We start from the raw sequence: 17,688 nt of genomic DNA, 5'->3' as shown, positions 1-17,688 counted from the left end.
GGACAGGGGACAGCGACAGGGGACAGGGCACAGGGACAGGGAACAGGGACAGGGGACAGGGGACAGGGGACAGGGGACAGGGCACAGGGACAGGGAACAGGGACAGGGGACAGGGGACAGGGGACAGGGGACAGGGGACAGGGGAAAAGGATGGGACAGGGGACAGCAGCTGTGTGAGGGCAGCGTGTACCCCCCCGGGTTTGGGGCAGAAAAGCTCAGATTTGGGGTAGGGCTGAGGAGCAGGGGAGTCCCACCGGGGGAAGGTGGGGCCGGGAGAAGGAAGGATTGGGAAGAGGGAACAGCAGAGCGAGGCTGGGTCACCCAGCTGCTGCAGCCCTGGTTTCCTCTCCTGCCAGAGGAAGGTCAGGAAAACCAGCTCGGATGGAGCTGTATTAAAATAAAATGCAGGTTTTAAAATCCCTGATTTGAGAGCAAGGAATAAATAATCTTCCTGACCCCTCCCTCTCTCCTGCACGCTGGACACCCCTGGCCATGAATTCCCTGATCCCAGCTGAAGTGAAAATGAAGTTTCTTTTCCTTTTCCCCTATTCTTTGCTGGTAAAATGCCGTGTTCTATCCTGCCCTGCCTATTTCTCCATGGTAAGGGACATCAGGATGAGGTTTTTTACTCAGTGCAGCATTGCTGGGTGGGGTGGTTTGAATTCACCCGTGCCTCCAGTTTCTGTCCCAGTGATTCCAGGCGTTCTCAGTGTTCATATTCAGCATTTGTTTGTGCAGAGGAGCTTTTGCAATGACACTGTGTGGAGTTGTCTGTATTTCCTAGGAGCTCTGGGAGCTCCAGATGCTTTCAGGACAGGCCACAGCCCCAGACACAGCTTTGGAATGATCTGATTTAATGGCTGGCAGCACAAGGTTGGGGAGATGTTGGGAAGAGTTCCTGGGTGGCCTGAGAGTGCTGGTTCCATTAAACCCTCACAGCCTGACCTGTCTGGAGTTATTTCCTGCAGTGTAATGAGAAATATTAATTGAGAGAGACAACAAGAGTAACCCTGGATGGGTGTGGGTGTGGATGAGGCTCTGCAGTGGCTCCTCCTGCTCCTCTTCCCAGCCCCAGGCAGACACTGAGGATGCTCCAGGCCACCACAGGGATGTCACCTCTGTCACCCCTGCAGTGTCCCATGCCTGGGGCCACTGCCCTTGGAGCTGAGGACACCTTCCCTGATGGGGCCCTGTGGCAGCTCCCTCATCCTGCCCTTTTCCCTGCATCCAGGACATTCTCTGGCCCATCCTGGCAGTGTCCCAGGCCAGACAGGACATTGGGGCTGGGAGCAGCCTGGGACAGGGAAAGTGTCCCTGCCATGGCAGGGGTGGCACTGGGTGGGATTTAGGGTCCCTTCCCACCCAAACCATTCTGGGATTCTGGAATTCTGTGTTCCTGGGATTCTGTGTGTCTGGAACTCTGTGTTTCTGTTATTCTGGGATTCTGGAATTCTGTGTTTCTGGGATTCTGGGAACTTCATAAAGCCAGCCCCAGCCTTTTGAACATTATTTTTCCTGGGTACCTGCCCATAACCTTTCCCATTTACTTTCCCATTAAAGTTCAGCCCCACCGGGGTTGGGAGTTGGATGAACCATCCTCGGCTGTGCCCAGAGCCCAGCACAGAGCTCAGCTTCATTTCCCAGCTCTGAATTGCTCAGAGTGGGGCTGAATTTTCACTCGCAGCTCTGAAATATCCAGGATGGGGCTGAATTTGCACTCCCAGCTCTGAATTACTCAGGATGGGCTTGAATTTTCACTCCTGGCTTTGAATTACTCAGGATGAGGCTGAATTTGCACTGCCAGCTCTGAATTACTCAGAGTGGGGCTGAATTTTCACTCCTGGCTTTGAATTACTCAGAATGGGGCTGAATTTGCACTCAGGGTGTGATTTTAGGAGCAGCAGAACCCCCATCACCAGCCAGGCTCCTGTGCCTCGTCTTTGTGTCTCTGGAAATGTTTCACTCCACGTGCAAAGAAAACTCTGCAGTTCTGTTCCTCCAAAACGTTTTGGTTGCTAGTGAGAAGAACACAGAGGAAAATGCCTAAAAGATAAAGATAAAGCCAAAATGGTGATGGAAGGGTTGAGATAAGAAGGGGAAGGGCGAGCAGGGAAAATCTCTGAAGTGTGGATGGGTGCAGGGAATAAAGTCTCTGATTTGGGAGCAGGGAATAAAATCCCCGATTTGGGAGAAAGGATTAATGTCCCTGATTTGGGAGCAAAAAATAGAATCCTTGATTTGGGAGCAAGGAATAAAATGCCTGATTTGGGAGCAGGGAACAAACTCCCAGATTTGGAGAGGCTGGGAGTCTCTGGGGTACAATGACTCCCTGTCCAAGCTGCCTCACCTCACCGATGTCTCTTCTCCCCCTCCAGGCACCCTTGTCCTATGAACACCTGAGTCTCCCCCAGCTCCCAGAGGATGCACCTGTAGCAGCTCTCCCACAGGTAAGAGCCCAGCCATGGCCCCAGTGCCTGCTCAGGGATTTTGGGGCGTGGGGATCACAGAGCTCGTGCCCTCAGGGCTTTGGGATCGAGCCCAGGCCTGGGTCTGTGATGGGTTCTTTGTTTTCTGTGGGGTTCCTGCAGGATTTGTGCCCCTCGGAGGTGACACAGCCCCAGGGGGTTGCAATTCCTGCAGCAGGCATTGCTGACTGAGCTGGAGGGATAAGGGCTGGTGCAGAGTTGGTTTTTCACTTTGTTTCTGCTGCCAGAGGGCTCCAGTTTGGTTTGTGGTTTTTAGAGGACCCCATCCAGGTGTTTACGGTGATTTTCTGCTCCCAGCAGCCGGGGTTGGCAGGCTGAGGGTGGAGCTGGCAGCTCCTGCTGCCGTGATGTTCCTCCTGGCTCTTTACCCAGCAGCTGAAAATGTAAAATATTGAGAAACAGAAGCTGCTGTTGGGTGTCTCCCCTTGAACATGACCAGCAGGTCCCAAATCCCACCTCATAAAGTCCCAAACTTCATGAAGTCTCAGTTTGCTGGTGAAGTTTTGCCTTCCCTGGACACTGCTTGAGAGGAGTTTGTGGGAATGACGCGCTGCTCCTGGAGCTCTTGGAGAGCCCAGTGCTGCTGGGCATGGACACAGACATTTCAGGGACTCAGTTCCTGATCTGGTGCTGCTGTTGGGTTGGTTTTAAGGGCTGGGAATCCCTTGGCTGATGTGAGACAGGGGAGCACGGGCCCAGAGTGAGAAATGGGAGTTTGCTCCCTGCTTTGGAGCTTTATCCATCGGGATGTGTGGCCCTTGGCTGCACCCAGCTGTGAAGCATTTCCCCAGGCCGTGGGGTGTCCTACCAGGCTCTGAGCTGTTCTCCAGGCTCTGGGGCATTTCCTCAAGCTGTGGGGGAATTTTCCCAGGCTGTGGGGTATCTTCCCAAGTTGTGGGGCATTTCCCCAATCTGTGGGATGTCTTCCCAGGCTCTGGGTGTTTCCCCAAATTATGGGGCATTTCCCCAGGCTGTAGGGTATTTTCCCAGGATGCACAGCACTTTCCTAGGCTATGGGGCATTTTCCCAGCCTGTGGGGAGATTTTCCCAGCCTGTGAGGCATTTTCCCAGCCTGTGGGATGATTTTCCCGGCCTATGGGGTGTCTCCCCAGGTAAATTGTGGTGGCTCAGGATGGAAGGCTCGGGATGGGTCGGGCTGGGGCAGATGCTGCTGCCCCTGCGGAGGGCAGAGCTGTTCTGGCAGGATTTGGGGTGGTCGGGGCAGACCTGAGGAGCCTGTGGCCGAGTGCTAACGGGAGAGGACAGGCTGTGCTCCCCGGGGCGGCAGTGACAGCTCGGAGCCGCCTCCATCAGCGATTAAAGCTGATTATTCCAGGACCTTTCCCTTGCCAGCGCTCCCTGCCATGTCCCTTCAGCCGGGCCCAGCTCCTGCCCTCCGTTCCCGGCGGCAGGGGACAAGAACCCCAACCCATAAATTCATCTGCCGTGTCGTCTGGCCGCCCCGCAGCCCCTTCCCTGCCCGTCCTTTTTGGCAATCTGTCATCCCGAATTTTGGTGCGGGGCCAGGAGATGAGTAAAAAAAACCCTCCTGGGGCAGCTGGAGCGCGGCACAATGGGGTTTCAGTGGGGTTTCAGTGGGGTTTCAGTGGGGTTTCAATGGGGTCTCAATGGGGTTTCAGTGGGGTTTCAATGGGGTTCAATGGGGTTTCAATGGGGTTTCAGTGGAGTTTCAATGGGGTTTCAGTGGAGTTTCAGTGGGGTTTCAGTGGGGTTTCAATGGGGTTTCAATGGGGTTTCAGTGGGGTTTCAATGGGGTTTCAGTGGGGTTTCAATGGGGTTTCAGTGGGGTTTCAGTGGGGTTTCAATGGGGTTTCAGTGGAGTTTCAGTGGGGTTTCAGTGGGGTTTCAATGGGGTTTCAATGGGGTTTCAGTGGGGTTTCAATGGGGTTTCAATGGGGTTTCAATGGGGTTTCAGTGGGGTTTCAATGGGGTTTCAATGGGGTTTCAGTGGGGTTTCAGTGGGGTTTCAGTGGGGTTTCAATGGGGTTTCAATGGGGTTTCAATGGGGTTTCAGTGGGGTTTCAGTGGGGTTTCAATGGGGTTTCAGTGGAGTTTCAGTGGGGTTTCAATGGGGTTTCAATGGGGTTTCAATGGGGTTTCAGTGGGGTTTCAATGGGGTTTCAGTGGGGTTTCAGTGGGGTTTCAATGGGGCTGAAATTGGCTTTCCAGTGTTTGGAAACATTCAGTGGACAGAGCTGAGGAGGCTCCGCTGAGGTCAGAATCAATGTCCCCGGGCGGGGACAAGGGGAAACAGCCCCAGGCTCTGGTCCCTGGGATGTCACCGGGGCCACCCGGAGCTGAGGATGCTGCGGTGAGGTGTCCGCTCGGCTCGGGAGTCTGCCAGGGAAGGGAGATCAGGGCAGGGAGTGAAAACTTCTGGTCTGTCAGAATAGCCCTGCTCAGTTCATACAGCTTGGTCCTGCTGGGGAACAAAAAAACAAACAAAAAAACCCATCAAAAAGCCACCCAAAAAACTCCCCAAAACTCCCCAAAACAACAATAACAACAACAAAAAACAAAACCCCTCAAAAAAAACCAAAAAAGAAAAAACAAAACAAAAAACCCCACCAAAACCCAAAAAAATCCACCAAAAAAACCCCCACAAAACCCCAAAACAACAACAAAAACAAAACCAAAAACCCCCCCCCAAAAAACAACCAACCAAAAAACAAAAAAACCCACCAAAAAAACCCACTAAAAACAAACAAAAAACCCCCCAAAACCCTCCAAAAAACCCCACCAAAACCCAACCAACCAACAAACAAACAAACGAACCCCCCAAAAAAACCCAACAAATAAACCTCCCCACAACCACACAACCAACCAAAAATAGTTGAGCGGCTTCTTTGCAGCAGGGCATAAAATAATAATAATAAAAAATTCCTTTACTGAGCAAGGAACAACAGGGAGTTGGCACAAAGCCGTAGCTGGAGCACAAGGATTGGATGGTCCCAGGTCGTCAGTTCTGGTGAAAAATTCTGGATTTCCTCACTCTGCTGCTGAGGGCTGGGAGGGGAGTGGGGCTGACACCAGGAGATCACTGGTTACACCCACAGGATCACACTCACCTTCCTCCTGGGCACCTTCCATAACCTTTGCCGTTAAAGTTCAGCCCCACCGGGGTTGGGAGTGGATGAACCATCCTTGGCAGTGCCAGAGCCCAGCGCAGAGCTCAGCTTCATTTCCCAGCTCTGAATTGCTCAGAGTGGGGCTGAATTTGCACTCCCAGCTCTGAATTACTCAGGATGAGGCTGAATTTGCACTGCCAGCTCTGAATTACTGAGAGTGGGCTTGAATTTGCACTGCCAGCTCTGAATTACTCAGGATGGGACTGAATTTGCACTCCCAGCTCTGAATTACTCAGGATGAGGCTGAATTTGCACTCCCAGCTCTGAATTACTCAGGATGGGACTGAATTTGCACTCCCAGCTCTGAATTACTCAGGATGGGACTGAATTTGCACTCCCAGCTCTGAATTACTCAGGATGAGGCTGAATTTGCACTGCCAGCTCTGAATTACTCAGGATGAGGCTGAATTTGCACTCCCAGCTCTGAATTACTCAGGATGAGGCTGAATTTGCACTGCCAGCTCTGAATTACTTGAAGTGGGGAGTTACTCAGCCCTTCTAGTGGGGAAATCAGGGAGGGGAGAGCTCAGAGGGCTTTGATTTGAAGCCTTTGGTGTGAGCTGGGCCGGCCCTGCTGGGTCTGTGCTGCTCCTCTGCAGCCTCTCCCTGCCCTCAGCACCAGGAATTGGCACCATGGCTCAGAATGGGAACTAGTGAATGAATTCACAACGTGCTGGGATTTTATCAAATTTCGGGAGCAGAGTAGAGGAGATGAAATGTAAGCAAAGGTCGTGAGTGGGGAGGAGGGGCTGTGCTACACTTGGTGCCCGCCAGCCCTGGTGGGTGCTGAGGGTGCCCAGATTATCCACAGATAACTGCAGGTGATGGATTAGGGAACCCCAGAACAGGATCACACAATATCCAGGGTCACAAGGACCCACAGGGATCCTGGATTCCAGCCCCTGTCCCTGCCCAGACCCCACCAATCCCAGCCTGTCACCCCTGGAGTGCTGTGGCAGCAGCAAAGCTGGTGGGGCCCTGGGATTTCCCTCCTGGACAGGGAACAAGGACAGCCCGGGCCATGGGGTCATTGTGGAGCCGCCCCTGACAGCTGGAACTGAGGGACTCTGAAACAATTGTCATTTGCCAGGAGTTTGCTAAAGCAGGGAGGCAGCAGGAGTTCCTGTGGACATTGGTGCTGAGCTCAGAGGTTTCCTCAAAGCTTTGGATCTCCTGTAGCTGGGCTTTCCCTCGGGATCTGAGCTGAGGATCTTGGAGCCACAGAACACCCAGAGCTGAGGGACCCACCAGGATGATCCAGTGCCACCCCTGTCCCTGCCCAGAGCCCCACCAACCCCAGCCTGTCATCCCTGGTGTCCAAAGGCTCCTGGAGCTCTGGCAGCCTCGGGGCCGTGCCCATTCCCTGGGGAGCCTGGGCAGTGCCCAGCACCTCTGGGGGAAGAACCTTTCCCTGCTCTGCAGCCTGAGCCTGCCCTGGCCCAGCTCCAGCCGTGCCCTGGCTGCTGTCCCTGTCCCAGAGCAGGGGTTGGTGCTGCGGATCCCTGAGCTCTGCCCTCAGGGTGCTCTGCTCCAGCTGGACAAACCCACACACACCTGGTTGCACTCCAGCCGAGGAGGTTCTGCTTTCCTTACCCAGTTGGGATTTTCCTGACCCCTCCCTGTCTCCTGCAAGCCAAACACCCCGGCCCTGAATTCCCTGATCCCAGCTGAAGTGAAAATGAAGTTCCTTTTCCTCTTCCCCCGACTCTTTGCTGGTAAAATGTCGTGCTCTATCCAGCCCTGCCTATTTCTCCCTGATAAGGGACATCAGCTCTGTATTTATTGCCTTCAAAACGATTCGGGGTCTGCTGGGATGGAAATTGAAGTCAGTCACTGCTCACATGTTGCACCTCAGCTCTTCCTTTGCTCCCAGCGTTCTTCCTCTCTGCTTGGATGTGCTGGCACAGCTTAACCCTGCTGGACTTGGCAGGAATAACCGAGTTTTTGGGATAATTGGGGATGTGGGGTGTGTGCAAACCTCTCAGCCCTCACCAGAGGTGCAGCACAGGCCCGGCTTTTTTTGGGAACGCTGTTTTGCCTGCCAATCTCCAGCATCCCACATGAGCTGTCTTCCCTCCTGACAGCTCGGGGAATAAACTCCGGGCTAATTTTAGCTCTGCCTCCAAGGTGGATCTCTGAGGTTTGGGCACCGTCAATGCCTCATTCATAAACCCACAAACACTGTAAAAATAACGGGGGGGGGGGGGGGGGCAGCGAATGTCCCACCCTGAACGTGTCTGACCCGCCGGCAGCTGCAGCTCTGCCTGGCTGGGAGAACAAGCCCGGGTTGTTCCTTCAGCAGCAGGAAGGGGCTGTGTGTTTATATTTAGGGCCCTGTGGGTGTGTGCAGCGTGTGCAGGTGGCACATGAAAACCTGCCATGATTTCTCACCCTGTTTTTCCTGGACTGGCCTGAGCTCCGTGTGAGAGCTCTGGGGAATGTCCCCCTGGCTGTCTCTAGTGTTGGATTTTGGAGCCTTTGGCTGGCTGTTGTTTGGTGTTTAACCCTGGGGGTTTCTCCCATGCTCTTTTTGGACAGAGTTTTGCCCAGAACGCATGTTTTTTAGAGCAGTTTCTGCCACTTGGAGCCTGTGGGGCACTGGGGTTTGGGATCATTGGGATTTCTCACTGGATAAGAGAGCAGTGAAAATGCATGGGTGGGGATGAGACCTCTTCCAGCAGAGGTGGGCGATGGTCCAGGGTCTGGGAGCTGCAGCTCTGAGCTTCACTTGTGACCTTGACCTCTGCTCTGACCTTCACCTGTCACCTTCATCTGTGCCCTGACTGACCTTTACCTGTGACCTTCACCTCTGGTCTGACCTTTGCCTCTGCTCTTCCCTTGTGACCTTGACCTCTGCTCTGACCTTGACCTGTGGTCTTGGCCTGTGGTCCTGACCTGTGACCTTTACCTGTGATCTTAACCTGTGACCTTGACCTCTGCTCTGAGCTTTCCTTGTGACCTTAACCTCTGCTCTGATCTTCACTTGTGACCTTCACCTGTGACCTTGACCTCTCCTCTGACCTTCTCCTTTCAGCCCTCACAGAGCTCCTCCTGTGGCTGTGGCACTTGGGGACACGGTTTAGTGGCCCTGGGTTGATGGCTGGCCTTGCTCTTGTCCAGCCTTGGTGATCTGGGATTCCCTGGGATTCCCTGGGCTCTGCCAGAAGGGCCCAGTCACCTTCAGCCTTCCTCTTCCTCCAGAGTAAGAAATTGTAGAAAAATGGGGAAAACTCAGGACAGGGTCCCTGATCCCACAGCTCTTGGGGTGTTCCCAGAGTGAGAAATGGGGGAATGCTTTTTCACAGTCCCTAATCCCACAGTTGTTGATGTATGGCCAAAGTGAGAAATGGGGCAGCAACGGCAAAAACTGGGATGAGCACCTCATCCCACAGCTGTGGGGATCTTCCCAAAACGGAAAATGGGGGAGAACTTTGAGAGTCCTTAATCCCAACAGCATCTGGGCTGCTCCCAAAGCGAGAAATGGGAGAACAGTGGGGAAAACTCTGCCGAGTTCCTAATCTCACAGCTGTTAGGATGTTCCCAAAGCAACAAATAGGGGAATAACAGGGGAAATTCAGAACTGAGTCCCTAGTCCCAGAGCTGCTGGTGTGTTCCCAAAGCAAGAAATGGGGGAGTGATTCCAAACCTCAGAATCCCTGAATCCACAGCTGTTAGGATGTTCCCAAAGCTTCACTCATGGCTCCAGGAGCTGCCAAACCCAAACCAACCTTCCCCTGGAGACCTGGATTTGGATGGGTTCTGCTTGGCAGGAGCTGGAGGGGACAAGAGATGGGGTTTGGGGGCTTGGCTGGTGGAGCTGGGCTGGAGGCCCTGGTGGGGATGTATTGGTACGATTTAGGACGGCTCATGTAACGACACGTAAAACTTTCATTTTCTCGAGGGGCATTATAACAAAGTTTATTGAAAGACAGATTCTTTTGACACAGTACAATGAATAGGATTGGTCCTTTTGAGTGTTACCAGCTTCTAAACATTTTTATCAGTAAACAGGTTGGAAAAACACCAGGTGTCAGCAGGAGGGATCGTTTTGGGTTCCTCTTCATGATTTCTTAGGCTAGAATGAGAATGTTTGGGGCCCAGCTTTCATACAGGCTTCAAGCCTGGAGCCGAAAATCCATTTTCTGACCACTGTCAGTTCCCACAGGGGAACTGCACAAGTGGCAGCTGGGGGCGGCCCAGGAGGGAGCAGCAGCTCTGCAGAGGCAGGAATTACTGCAAAATGTGAGTTCCACGTGGCCCTGAGGGGCAGCTGGACAGCAAAGATGCCACAGCTCCCCCCTGATACCCAGGAGGGAAAAGCTCCACACCCACATCACTCCACATCATCCTTAAATTGAAATTCCACCCTCTCAGGGAGGAACTTCAGCCGCCCCTCAGGAGCTGCTCACTGAGCTTGCCCTGGCAGTGAGTAATTCCTTTAATTCCTTCTCCACAGGGAATCCAGAGGCTTGGTTGGTATCAACCTCCCCGGGGCTGAGGAGTCAGGAAAAGCAGAGAGCAGCTCCTAAAATCCCTTCTTTTGATGGCCCGGAGGGTGCCCCAGGCTCTGAGGTCACAGAGACAAAATTAGGGAGGTTTTTTTGGATTTTTTGCATTGGAGTTATGAAATTCCTGTTTGGATGGACTGAAACTCTGGGCAGGTGGGAGGAAACGAGGCTCAGCCCCAGGTGTAGGGCAGGGATGGAGCCCAGTGGAGAGAAAAGATGTTGGATTTGAGTTCTCTGTTCCTGTTCCCAAACCGTGGCAGGTCGTGGCGCTGGGAGAGGGGGCAGAAAAAAAGTGAACTCCAGGTTCTGTTTGCACTGTTTGAAATATTTTTGGGCATGTTTGGGTTCTTTGCTGTGGCAACCAGAGGGGTTATTTTTAGAATTTCTCCCAAGATGCTCCTCCGTGCCTCACTGAGCTGCTTGGGAAGCAAAGCTGTCCCAGGGGGTTTCGGGTTGAAATGAGCATTAATTCAGCAAAATTCTGAAGGATTTTGCTCTTCAGAACTGAGCAGGTCCTGTGTGAGATCTCTCTGGCTGTGTGTCCAGCCTGGACCTCCTGCTGGACATTCCCAAATTCCGGCTTTTAGGAATGGAAAGGCTCTGCTTTCATTTGGGAAGCCCTGAGGACAGAATTAAACCAGGGGCAGATATTATGGCAGCTTGGCTTAGCAGTTCCACGGAGTAATCCCAAAATATCCGTTGGCATTTGCAGCCCCAGAGCTCCTGGCCCTGAGCCAGGGAAGGGCCTCCAAGCCTCACCCAGCCAGGATCAGATCCCTGTTTTCCTGGGCAGTTCCATCAGGGAAGGGAACAGGGATTTGGTTGAGATTTTGGGTGAAATTCTATGGCAAAATTCATTCGTGGAATCCTGGAATGGTTTGGGTTGGAAGGGGCCTTAAATCCCACCCAATTCCATGGGCAGGGACCATCCCAGGATGCTCCATCCCAGCCTTGGACACTTCCAGGGATTCCACAGCTGCTCTGGGAATCTCAGCCCCTCACAGGGAAGGATTTCAGCTCAAAATCCTCCAGGATTTCCTAAACAGTCACTGGGATATTTCCACCTTCTAGTTGCCAAACCAAAAGCATTTGGGGGATCCAGCCTGGAGCATTTCTTTCTTCAGGAAGTGTTGCTGTGCTCCATAAAGCCCAGATCCCAAAAGAACAAAAGCAATTCCCAAAAGATCCCCCCAGCAGACCCAGCAGGGAAAGGGAACTTGCTTTTCCAAATGTCATCCTTCATGATGGGACTGGGACATGGACTGGGAAAATCCATTGGCAAAACCAACACCAGCCCAGCCCTTTCTCCACAGCCTGTTGGGAACACTTTGTGTTTGGGACATGTTTCTCTCTTGGAATTTTTTCCAGGATGTTTAGCAGAGTGTTTCCAGGCACCCCTGGATGAGGCAAATCCCTGTCTGCCCCTGGTTTGGTCAAGGGCTCCGTTATTCTTTGGGAGTTTGAGAAAAAAAAAATAATTAAAATGTGCAGAGGAGCATCCACAGATGTTCAGGATTGGAGGAAAAGGTTTTTTCCTTATATGTAATTTCCTTATCTCCATATATTGATGAGTTATAGAATCACAGGATGGTCTGGGTTGGAGAAACCTTAAAAACCATCTCATTCCAACTTTTCACTGGCTGGAAATCCTTAAAGAACACCAAATTCCAAACCCCAGGGGTTTGATATCCCAGAGGGGCCTGGAAAACCTTAAAAATAACCAAATTCCAAACTCCAGGGATTTGATATCCCAGACAGGCTTCAGATCCAGGGATTTCAAAGCCAGCTCCAGATGGGCAATCAAAGATTGGGGGAATTGAGGCTCGTGGAGGCGCACGACAGGCACAGGGATTCTTAAATGCATTTCAGTATTTGAGTCTTGAGGAAAAGGAGCAGCAGAGCTGTTAAAATTCCCCACGAGCACTGGGGCATCCTCAGGAAATTTGAGCCACGTTGTGAGGAGGAATTTAAGGGGCTGGGTTTGCCTGGAGGTGTTGGACCAACACGGGCATCACCCAGGGAAAATGAGGAAAAAACCAGGAAAAGGATGTGGTGTTAATATTTGTAACAGGGGAGCACTCAGCTCTTGAAACATTTTACTTTTAACAAGATTTATCTCCAGAATTCGTGGTTGTTTTCAGTTCTAATCCAGCCTGGTGTTCCGTTCTGCAGCCACAGAAGTAACTGGAATATTATTTGTTTATTCTCCACGCTACTGTTGTTTATAGGAACAAAAAGCAATTTCTCCCAGCCAAGGAGCCAGGCAGAGTTATTTAAGTTTTTTGATTTAAACCCATGTGACCAGTTCTGATTTATTCCTGGAAGATGCTGCAACTTTTAAACTCCAAAGTTTTAACAGCCTCGTTTGCCATTTCATGTTGATGCAGATAAACAAAATGGCTTTAATTTTTCCTGGTTGTTTCCTTGGTTTCTTCTCTTATTATTATTATCATCATTATCATTACACCACAGAAGCAAAATTAAGGAGGTGAATAAACAGCATTTTCCAGCAGTCAGGTGGGGCAGGCTCATTTTCAGGTTTGTTCTGGGTACAGAAAAAAAAAATCCACTTTCTGCATTGGGAATATTGAAAGCAGGAGGCTCCTGTGGAGACAGAGATGTGCAGGTGGAGCCAACAGTGAATCTGAAATCTGTGACAAATTTAATCCTCATGGAAGGACCTGGAGGGGCTGGAGTGAGTCCAGGGGAGGGAATGGAGCTGAGAAGGGTCTGGAGCCCCAGGAGGGGCTGAGGGAGCTGGGAAAGGGGCTCAGCCTGGAGAAAAGGAGGCTCAGGGGGGACCTGGTGGCTCTGCACAAGTCCCTGCCAGGAGGGGACAGCCGGGGGGTCGGGCTGTGCTCCAGGAAACAGGGACAGGAGGAGAGGGAATGGCCTCGGGCTGGGCCAGGGGAGGCTCAGGGTGGAATCAGCAGGAATTTCCCCATGGAAAGGGGGCTCAGGGCTTGGAACTGCCCAGGGGTTTGGATTCCCCATCCCTGAAGGTGTCCAAGAAATTCCTGGAGGTGGTACTCAGGGCTCTGGGCTGGGGACAGACTTGATGATCTTAGAGGTCTTTTCTAACCTACTTAATCGTGTGGTTCTGTGATTCATCAGTGTTGAATCTGTTTGTCCTGCTGTGGGATGAGGAATCCTGCAATGGTTTGGGTTGAGAGGGACCCTAAATCCCACCCAGTGCCCCCCCAGTGCCATGGCAGGGACACCTCCCACTGTCCCAGGTGCTCCAAGTGTCCAGCCTGGCCTCGGGCACTGCCAGGGATCCAGGGGCAGCTTGATAAGAAAATTTGAGTGTCACAGCTCAGGGGTGAGGTTGGAAGCCAGAGACACAAAACGTGTCCTGTGGGGTCCTTGGTGAGGGCAGAGCCTGAACCCTGCCCCACCCCAGGGAAATGTGTCTGGCAGCTGCAGCCCTGCTGGGACAGTTGGAGCAGGGACATTTGTCACCTGCAGGCTGGGCTGGCACTGCAGCCACAGAGAAGGGTTTGTTTGAACAAACAGTGCAGAAAATCAGGTTTTTTTCCTGGTAAAATGCAGGAGGCATTGCTGGGATGAGTGGGCAACAACATTATTTGCTATTTATTGAGATGGATGTGAAGGATTTCTACAAATCAGTGCAGCATTTACTTATCTCTGTACATTGATGAGTTATAGAATCACAGGATGGTTTGGGTGGGAGGGACCTTAAAAACCAACTCATTCCAACCTCTCACTGGTTAGAAATCCTTAAAAATCACCAAATTCCAGACTCCAGGGGTTTGACAGCCCAGAGAGGCTTGGAAAACCTTAAAAATCACCAAATTCCAAATTCCAGGGGTTTGATAGTCCAGAGAGGCTTCAAATCCAGGGATTTGGAGATCCTTCTGAAAACCTTCATGGATTCCAATCCACCGAAATTCCGCCAATCCCATAAAAAAGGTGTAAAGGATACGTTTGTCTGCTTATTTAATCTGCTCAGAGAGTGTGGGAGCACGTGGCCTCTCTCAGACATGTAAAAACACCCAGCCTGTTAACACAGTGCATAATTAAGCCCTGGAATTCGTTGCCAACGAAAATCTCGCCATGGATTTTAATAACGTTCTCAAAAAAAAAAAAAAAAAAAAAAAAAAAAAAAAAAAAAAAAAAAAAAAAGAAAAAGGAGAGACAGCCACGTCTTTTATTAATCAAACGAGACTCTCTCTGTTCTGGGAGAGGGATAAAACAGCCAGGCTGCTTCAGGAGCAGCCCTGCCTTGCCTGGCAAGGCTGATTTTGATTTTTTTTCTGTATTTTTTTCTTTTCTTGCCATCCCGCTCTGGTTCGCACCTGCTCGGAGGGGCTGTGGCCGGGCAGGTGTTGGCAGAGCAGAGGTCCGAGGAGAGGAGGGGATTTAGGAGCTGCTCAGATAAACCCAGGGTCAGCTGAGGCGCTTCTAGGCCATTTCAGGTCAGAGTTTAGCGTGAAAAAAAAAAAAAAAAACCCAAAAAAAAAAAAAAAAAAAACCCAAAAACCCAAAAAACCCCCAAAAAACCAAAAAGGTGTCAATTCCCTAAAGGGTGTTTTTGGAGCGGTTTTTGCCTGCGAACAGCGCAGCGTGGGGCTGCGGATGGCGGCGGGGCTGCTCCTGACATCCCTGAGGAGAGCCGCAGGAGGAGCAGGGCCATAAAACCGGCTGCCAGCAACCTCCGAACATTCCCTGGATTTCCCAATCCCCGCTCCGGGCTGGGGTTAGCCCAAGGGAAATGTGCGGGGAAGGAGCACGGGCTGTGGGGTGTGCAGGCCCGGCTTCGCTCCGCGCTCCAGTTCCCCGCAGCCGCTCCGGGACTCGGCGGTGACAGGAGCTCACCGCGCTGCCGGCCCAGGGCCACACGGCCACCGAGGTGGGTCCTAAATCCCGATCCTAAAGCCAGCGACACCCCAGGGACACCTCCCAGTGTCCCAGTGTCCAGCCTGGCCTTGGGCACTGCCAGGGATCCAGGGGCAGCCACAGCTGCGGGAATGATTCCCCATCCTGGGCTGGATCCCTGCGGGAGTGATCCCCCATCTTGGGCTGGATGATTTCAGGAGCGGCTCCCGGCTCTGAGCGCAGGAGAACAGAGCTGGGTTCGGTTTCCCGGCGAGGTTAATGAGCTCATTTGTGCCTGTGACAGGGAACCGGGCCGAGCCGAGCCGAGCCGAGCCTGGCCTGAGCTGTCTGTGGGGAGAAGCTCCCCCTGAGCTGTGCCGAGGCTGCTCAGGGCAGGGCTGGGCCCGGACACCGCTGTGAGCAAACGCCGCTGGATCCTGCTGATCCAGAGAGCCCCGAACGCTCCGAGGGAATGGGATTGATAGTGGGACTGGGATTCGGGCTGGGGACACTGGAATTGTGGTACAGCCACAGATGGGCTGGGAGGGACCTGAAATCCTCCCAGTGCCACCCCAGTGCCATGGCAGGGACACCTCCCAGTGTCCCAGTGTCCAGCCTGGCCTTGGGCACTGCCAGGGATCCAGGGGCAGCCACAGCTGCTCTGGCAATTCCAGCCCAGCCCCTGCCCACCCTGCCAGGGAACAATTCCCAGTTCCCAAGCTCCCATCCAGCCCTGCCCTCTGGCAGTGGGAAGCCATTCCCTGGCTCCTGTCCCTGCAGCCCTTGTCCCCAGTCCCTCTGCAGCTCTCCTGGAGCCCCTTTAGGCCCTGCCAGGGGCTCGGAGCTCTCCCTGGAGCCTGCTCTGCCCCAGGCTGTGCTGCTGCTCCCGGCTGGGTTCTGCCATGTTCAGGAGGTCTCCAGCTCAGGATATCCAGTGATTCCATAATTCCAGGAGTGTGGTCACCCCTGTCCAGGCAGGGCACAGAAGGGGGAATTTCCCTGCCCAGGCAGGGGTGATCACATTTCTGGATTTATGGAATCACTGGATATCCTGAGCTGGACACCTGGGAATGCCTGGCTCTGCTCTCCCACCCATGTGGCCACTGGGTGAGATGTGCACCATCACCAGCTGGAGAAAAGAAATTTTTCAATTCTCTTTCCAATCTCCCCCTTGGCGCTTTTGCTGCTTCCAAAAATCCATGCTCAGAAGAGAAGCAGAAAGGAGTCCCAAAAAAAAAAAAAAAAAACCTGGCTCAGGGGGTTCCAAGATTCTGAGATTTTCGAGAGCCACCTGAGAGCACCTGAGGAATGATCCTCATTCTGGGAATAGTCCTGGGAATAGCAGCAGTCCAAGGAGCCCTTTCATAAGTCCATACTCTGTGCCTCTATAAATTCATACTCTCTGTCCTGAGCCTCAGCCCAGCAAAGGGGGAAGAACACCCTGAAAATTCTGTCTGTGCCCCAGCACCCTCCCCATGGCTCTAAATGGAGCCCCTGAGCTGGAGGTGAGCAGGGACAAGAGGGGAACCTCAGGAACGTCACCCTGCAGGTTCCAAATGGATTGGATGCCAAGACATCATTAATTTCTGCCGTATCAGAAATTAAATTAAAGCCTTTGCAGCTGATGGGGAGGTCTCTCTGCAGAGCTCCATTAGCTCATTTCACCTTTCTCTTCCAAGACAGCTCCAGCACTAATTGACCAGAATTCAGCCCAGCTTTCCCTCCCGGTAATGTGGGTTCAGAGCTCCTAATTGACCTGCTTTGCTGGCAGGGCAGGGAGCTCCAGCAGCCACTGCCTGACTGCAGCCTGTAATTACAGAGATTTCAGCCCTTGGAGGAATATTTGAGGAGCTTTCTGTGCTGAGTTGAAAGCGTAAAATAATATATATGTCTAAAAAGGAAAAAAATAATTCCAAGCAATTCTTTGAAACATTTGAGCAGAGTCAGGGGAGGAAGCTCAGAATTTGTGGGCTGGTGGCACAGTCCAGCTTTGTGGAGGAGGTTTTGGGTTGGGATCTCCTGGAAGGGTGACCAAGGAAGGAAGTTTTGGGTCAGTCTCCCAGAGGTGTTGGCTGCAATGGGTGGGTCAGAGGCACCAGAGCAGATTTTCCATCCTAAAATCCCAGTGGGTCACAGAAGCTCCGGGTTTGGAGGTGCAGGTGACCCGTGCAGTGTTTGGGACTGGTGTTCCCTTCCAGAACATCCACAATTCCCTGTCCAGCAGCTGCCCAGGACACCCCAGACCCCTGGCAGCCCTTTTCCCATGGTCTGAGCTGCAGTGTGACCCCATGGCCACCAGGACCTCTCCTCACTGGCCACCAGGACCTCTCCTCACTGACTGCCAGGATCTCCCCACACTGACCACCAGGATCTCCCCACACTGACCACCAGGACCTCTCCCCACTGGCCACCAGTCCAACCTGACCCCCCAAGCCCTGCTCAGCCCGGCCCTGCAGCAGCCTGGGGATGGAGGGTGGCTGCTGTTGGAACCCTGGGCACTGAGAATTTTGTGTTTTCTGTGCACTGACCCCCAGGAAAACACTGCATTTGACCCGAGGCCGTGGAAAAGGCTCCCAAAATTGAGTGGCAGCACTGGGATTGTGAGTGTGGAGTTTGAGTAGAAGTGTGGGATATCACAGGGTGGGAAACTTAGAGTTTAAGGGTTTAGAATGTAGTGGTGTGACAGTTCTGGTCTCTTTTTCTCTG

The 17,688-nt window shown here is 52.6% G+C and overlaps 1 protein-coding gene across 1 annotated transcript in view; it reads left to right on the top strand.

Moving 5' to 3' along the window:
* The first annotated feature begins 2,235 nt into the window (after window positions 1–2,235).
* Window positions 2,236–17,688, top strand: part of HIVEP3 (HIVEP zinc finger 3) — a 149,675-nt gene continuing 134,222 nt past the window's right edge. The window contains exon 1 of the mRNA XM_066335325.1: window positions 2,236–2,447. The gene's annotated coding sequence lies outside the window, so the exon portion shown is untranslated. The remainder of the gene's footprint in view (window positions 2,448–17,688) is intronic.

This window comes from Sylvia atricapilla, chromosome 24, assembly GCF_009819655.1.
Source record: "Sylvia atricapilla isolate bSylAtr1 chromosome 24, bSylAtr1.pri, whole genome shotgun sequence".
NCBI classification, from domain to species: Eukaryota; Metazoa; Chordata; class Aves; order Passeriformes; family Sylviidae; genus Sylvia; species Sylvia atricapilla.
Note: the sequence above shows the minus strand (reverse complement) of the source record. Positions and strands in the feature narration are given on the sequence as shown.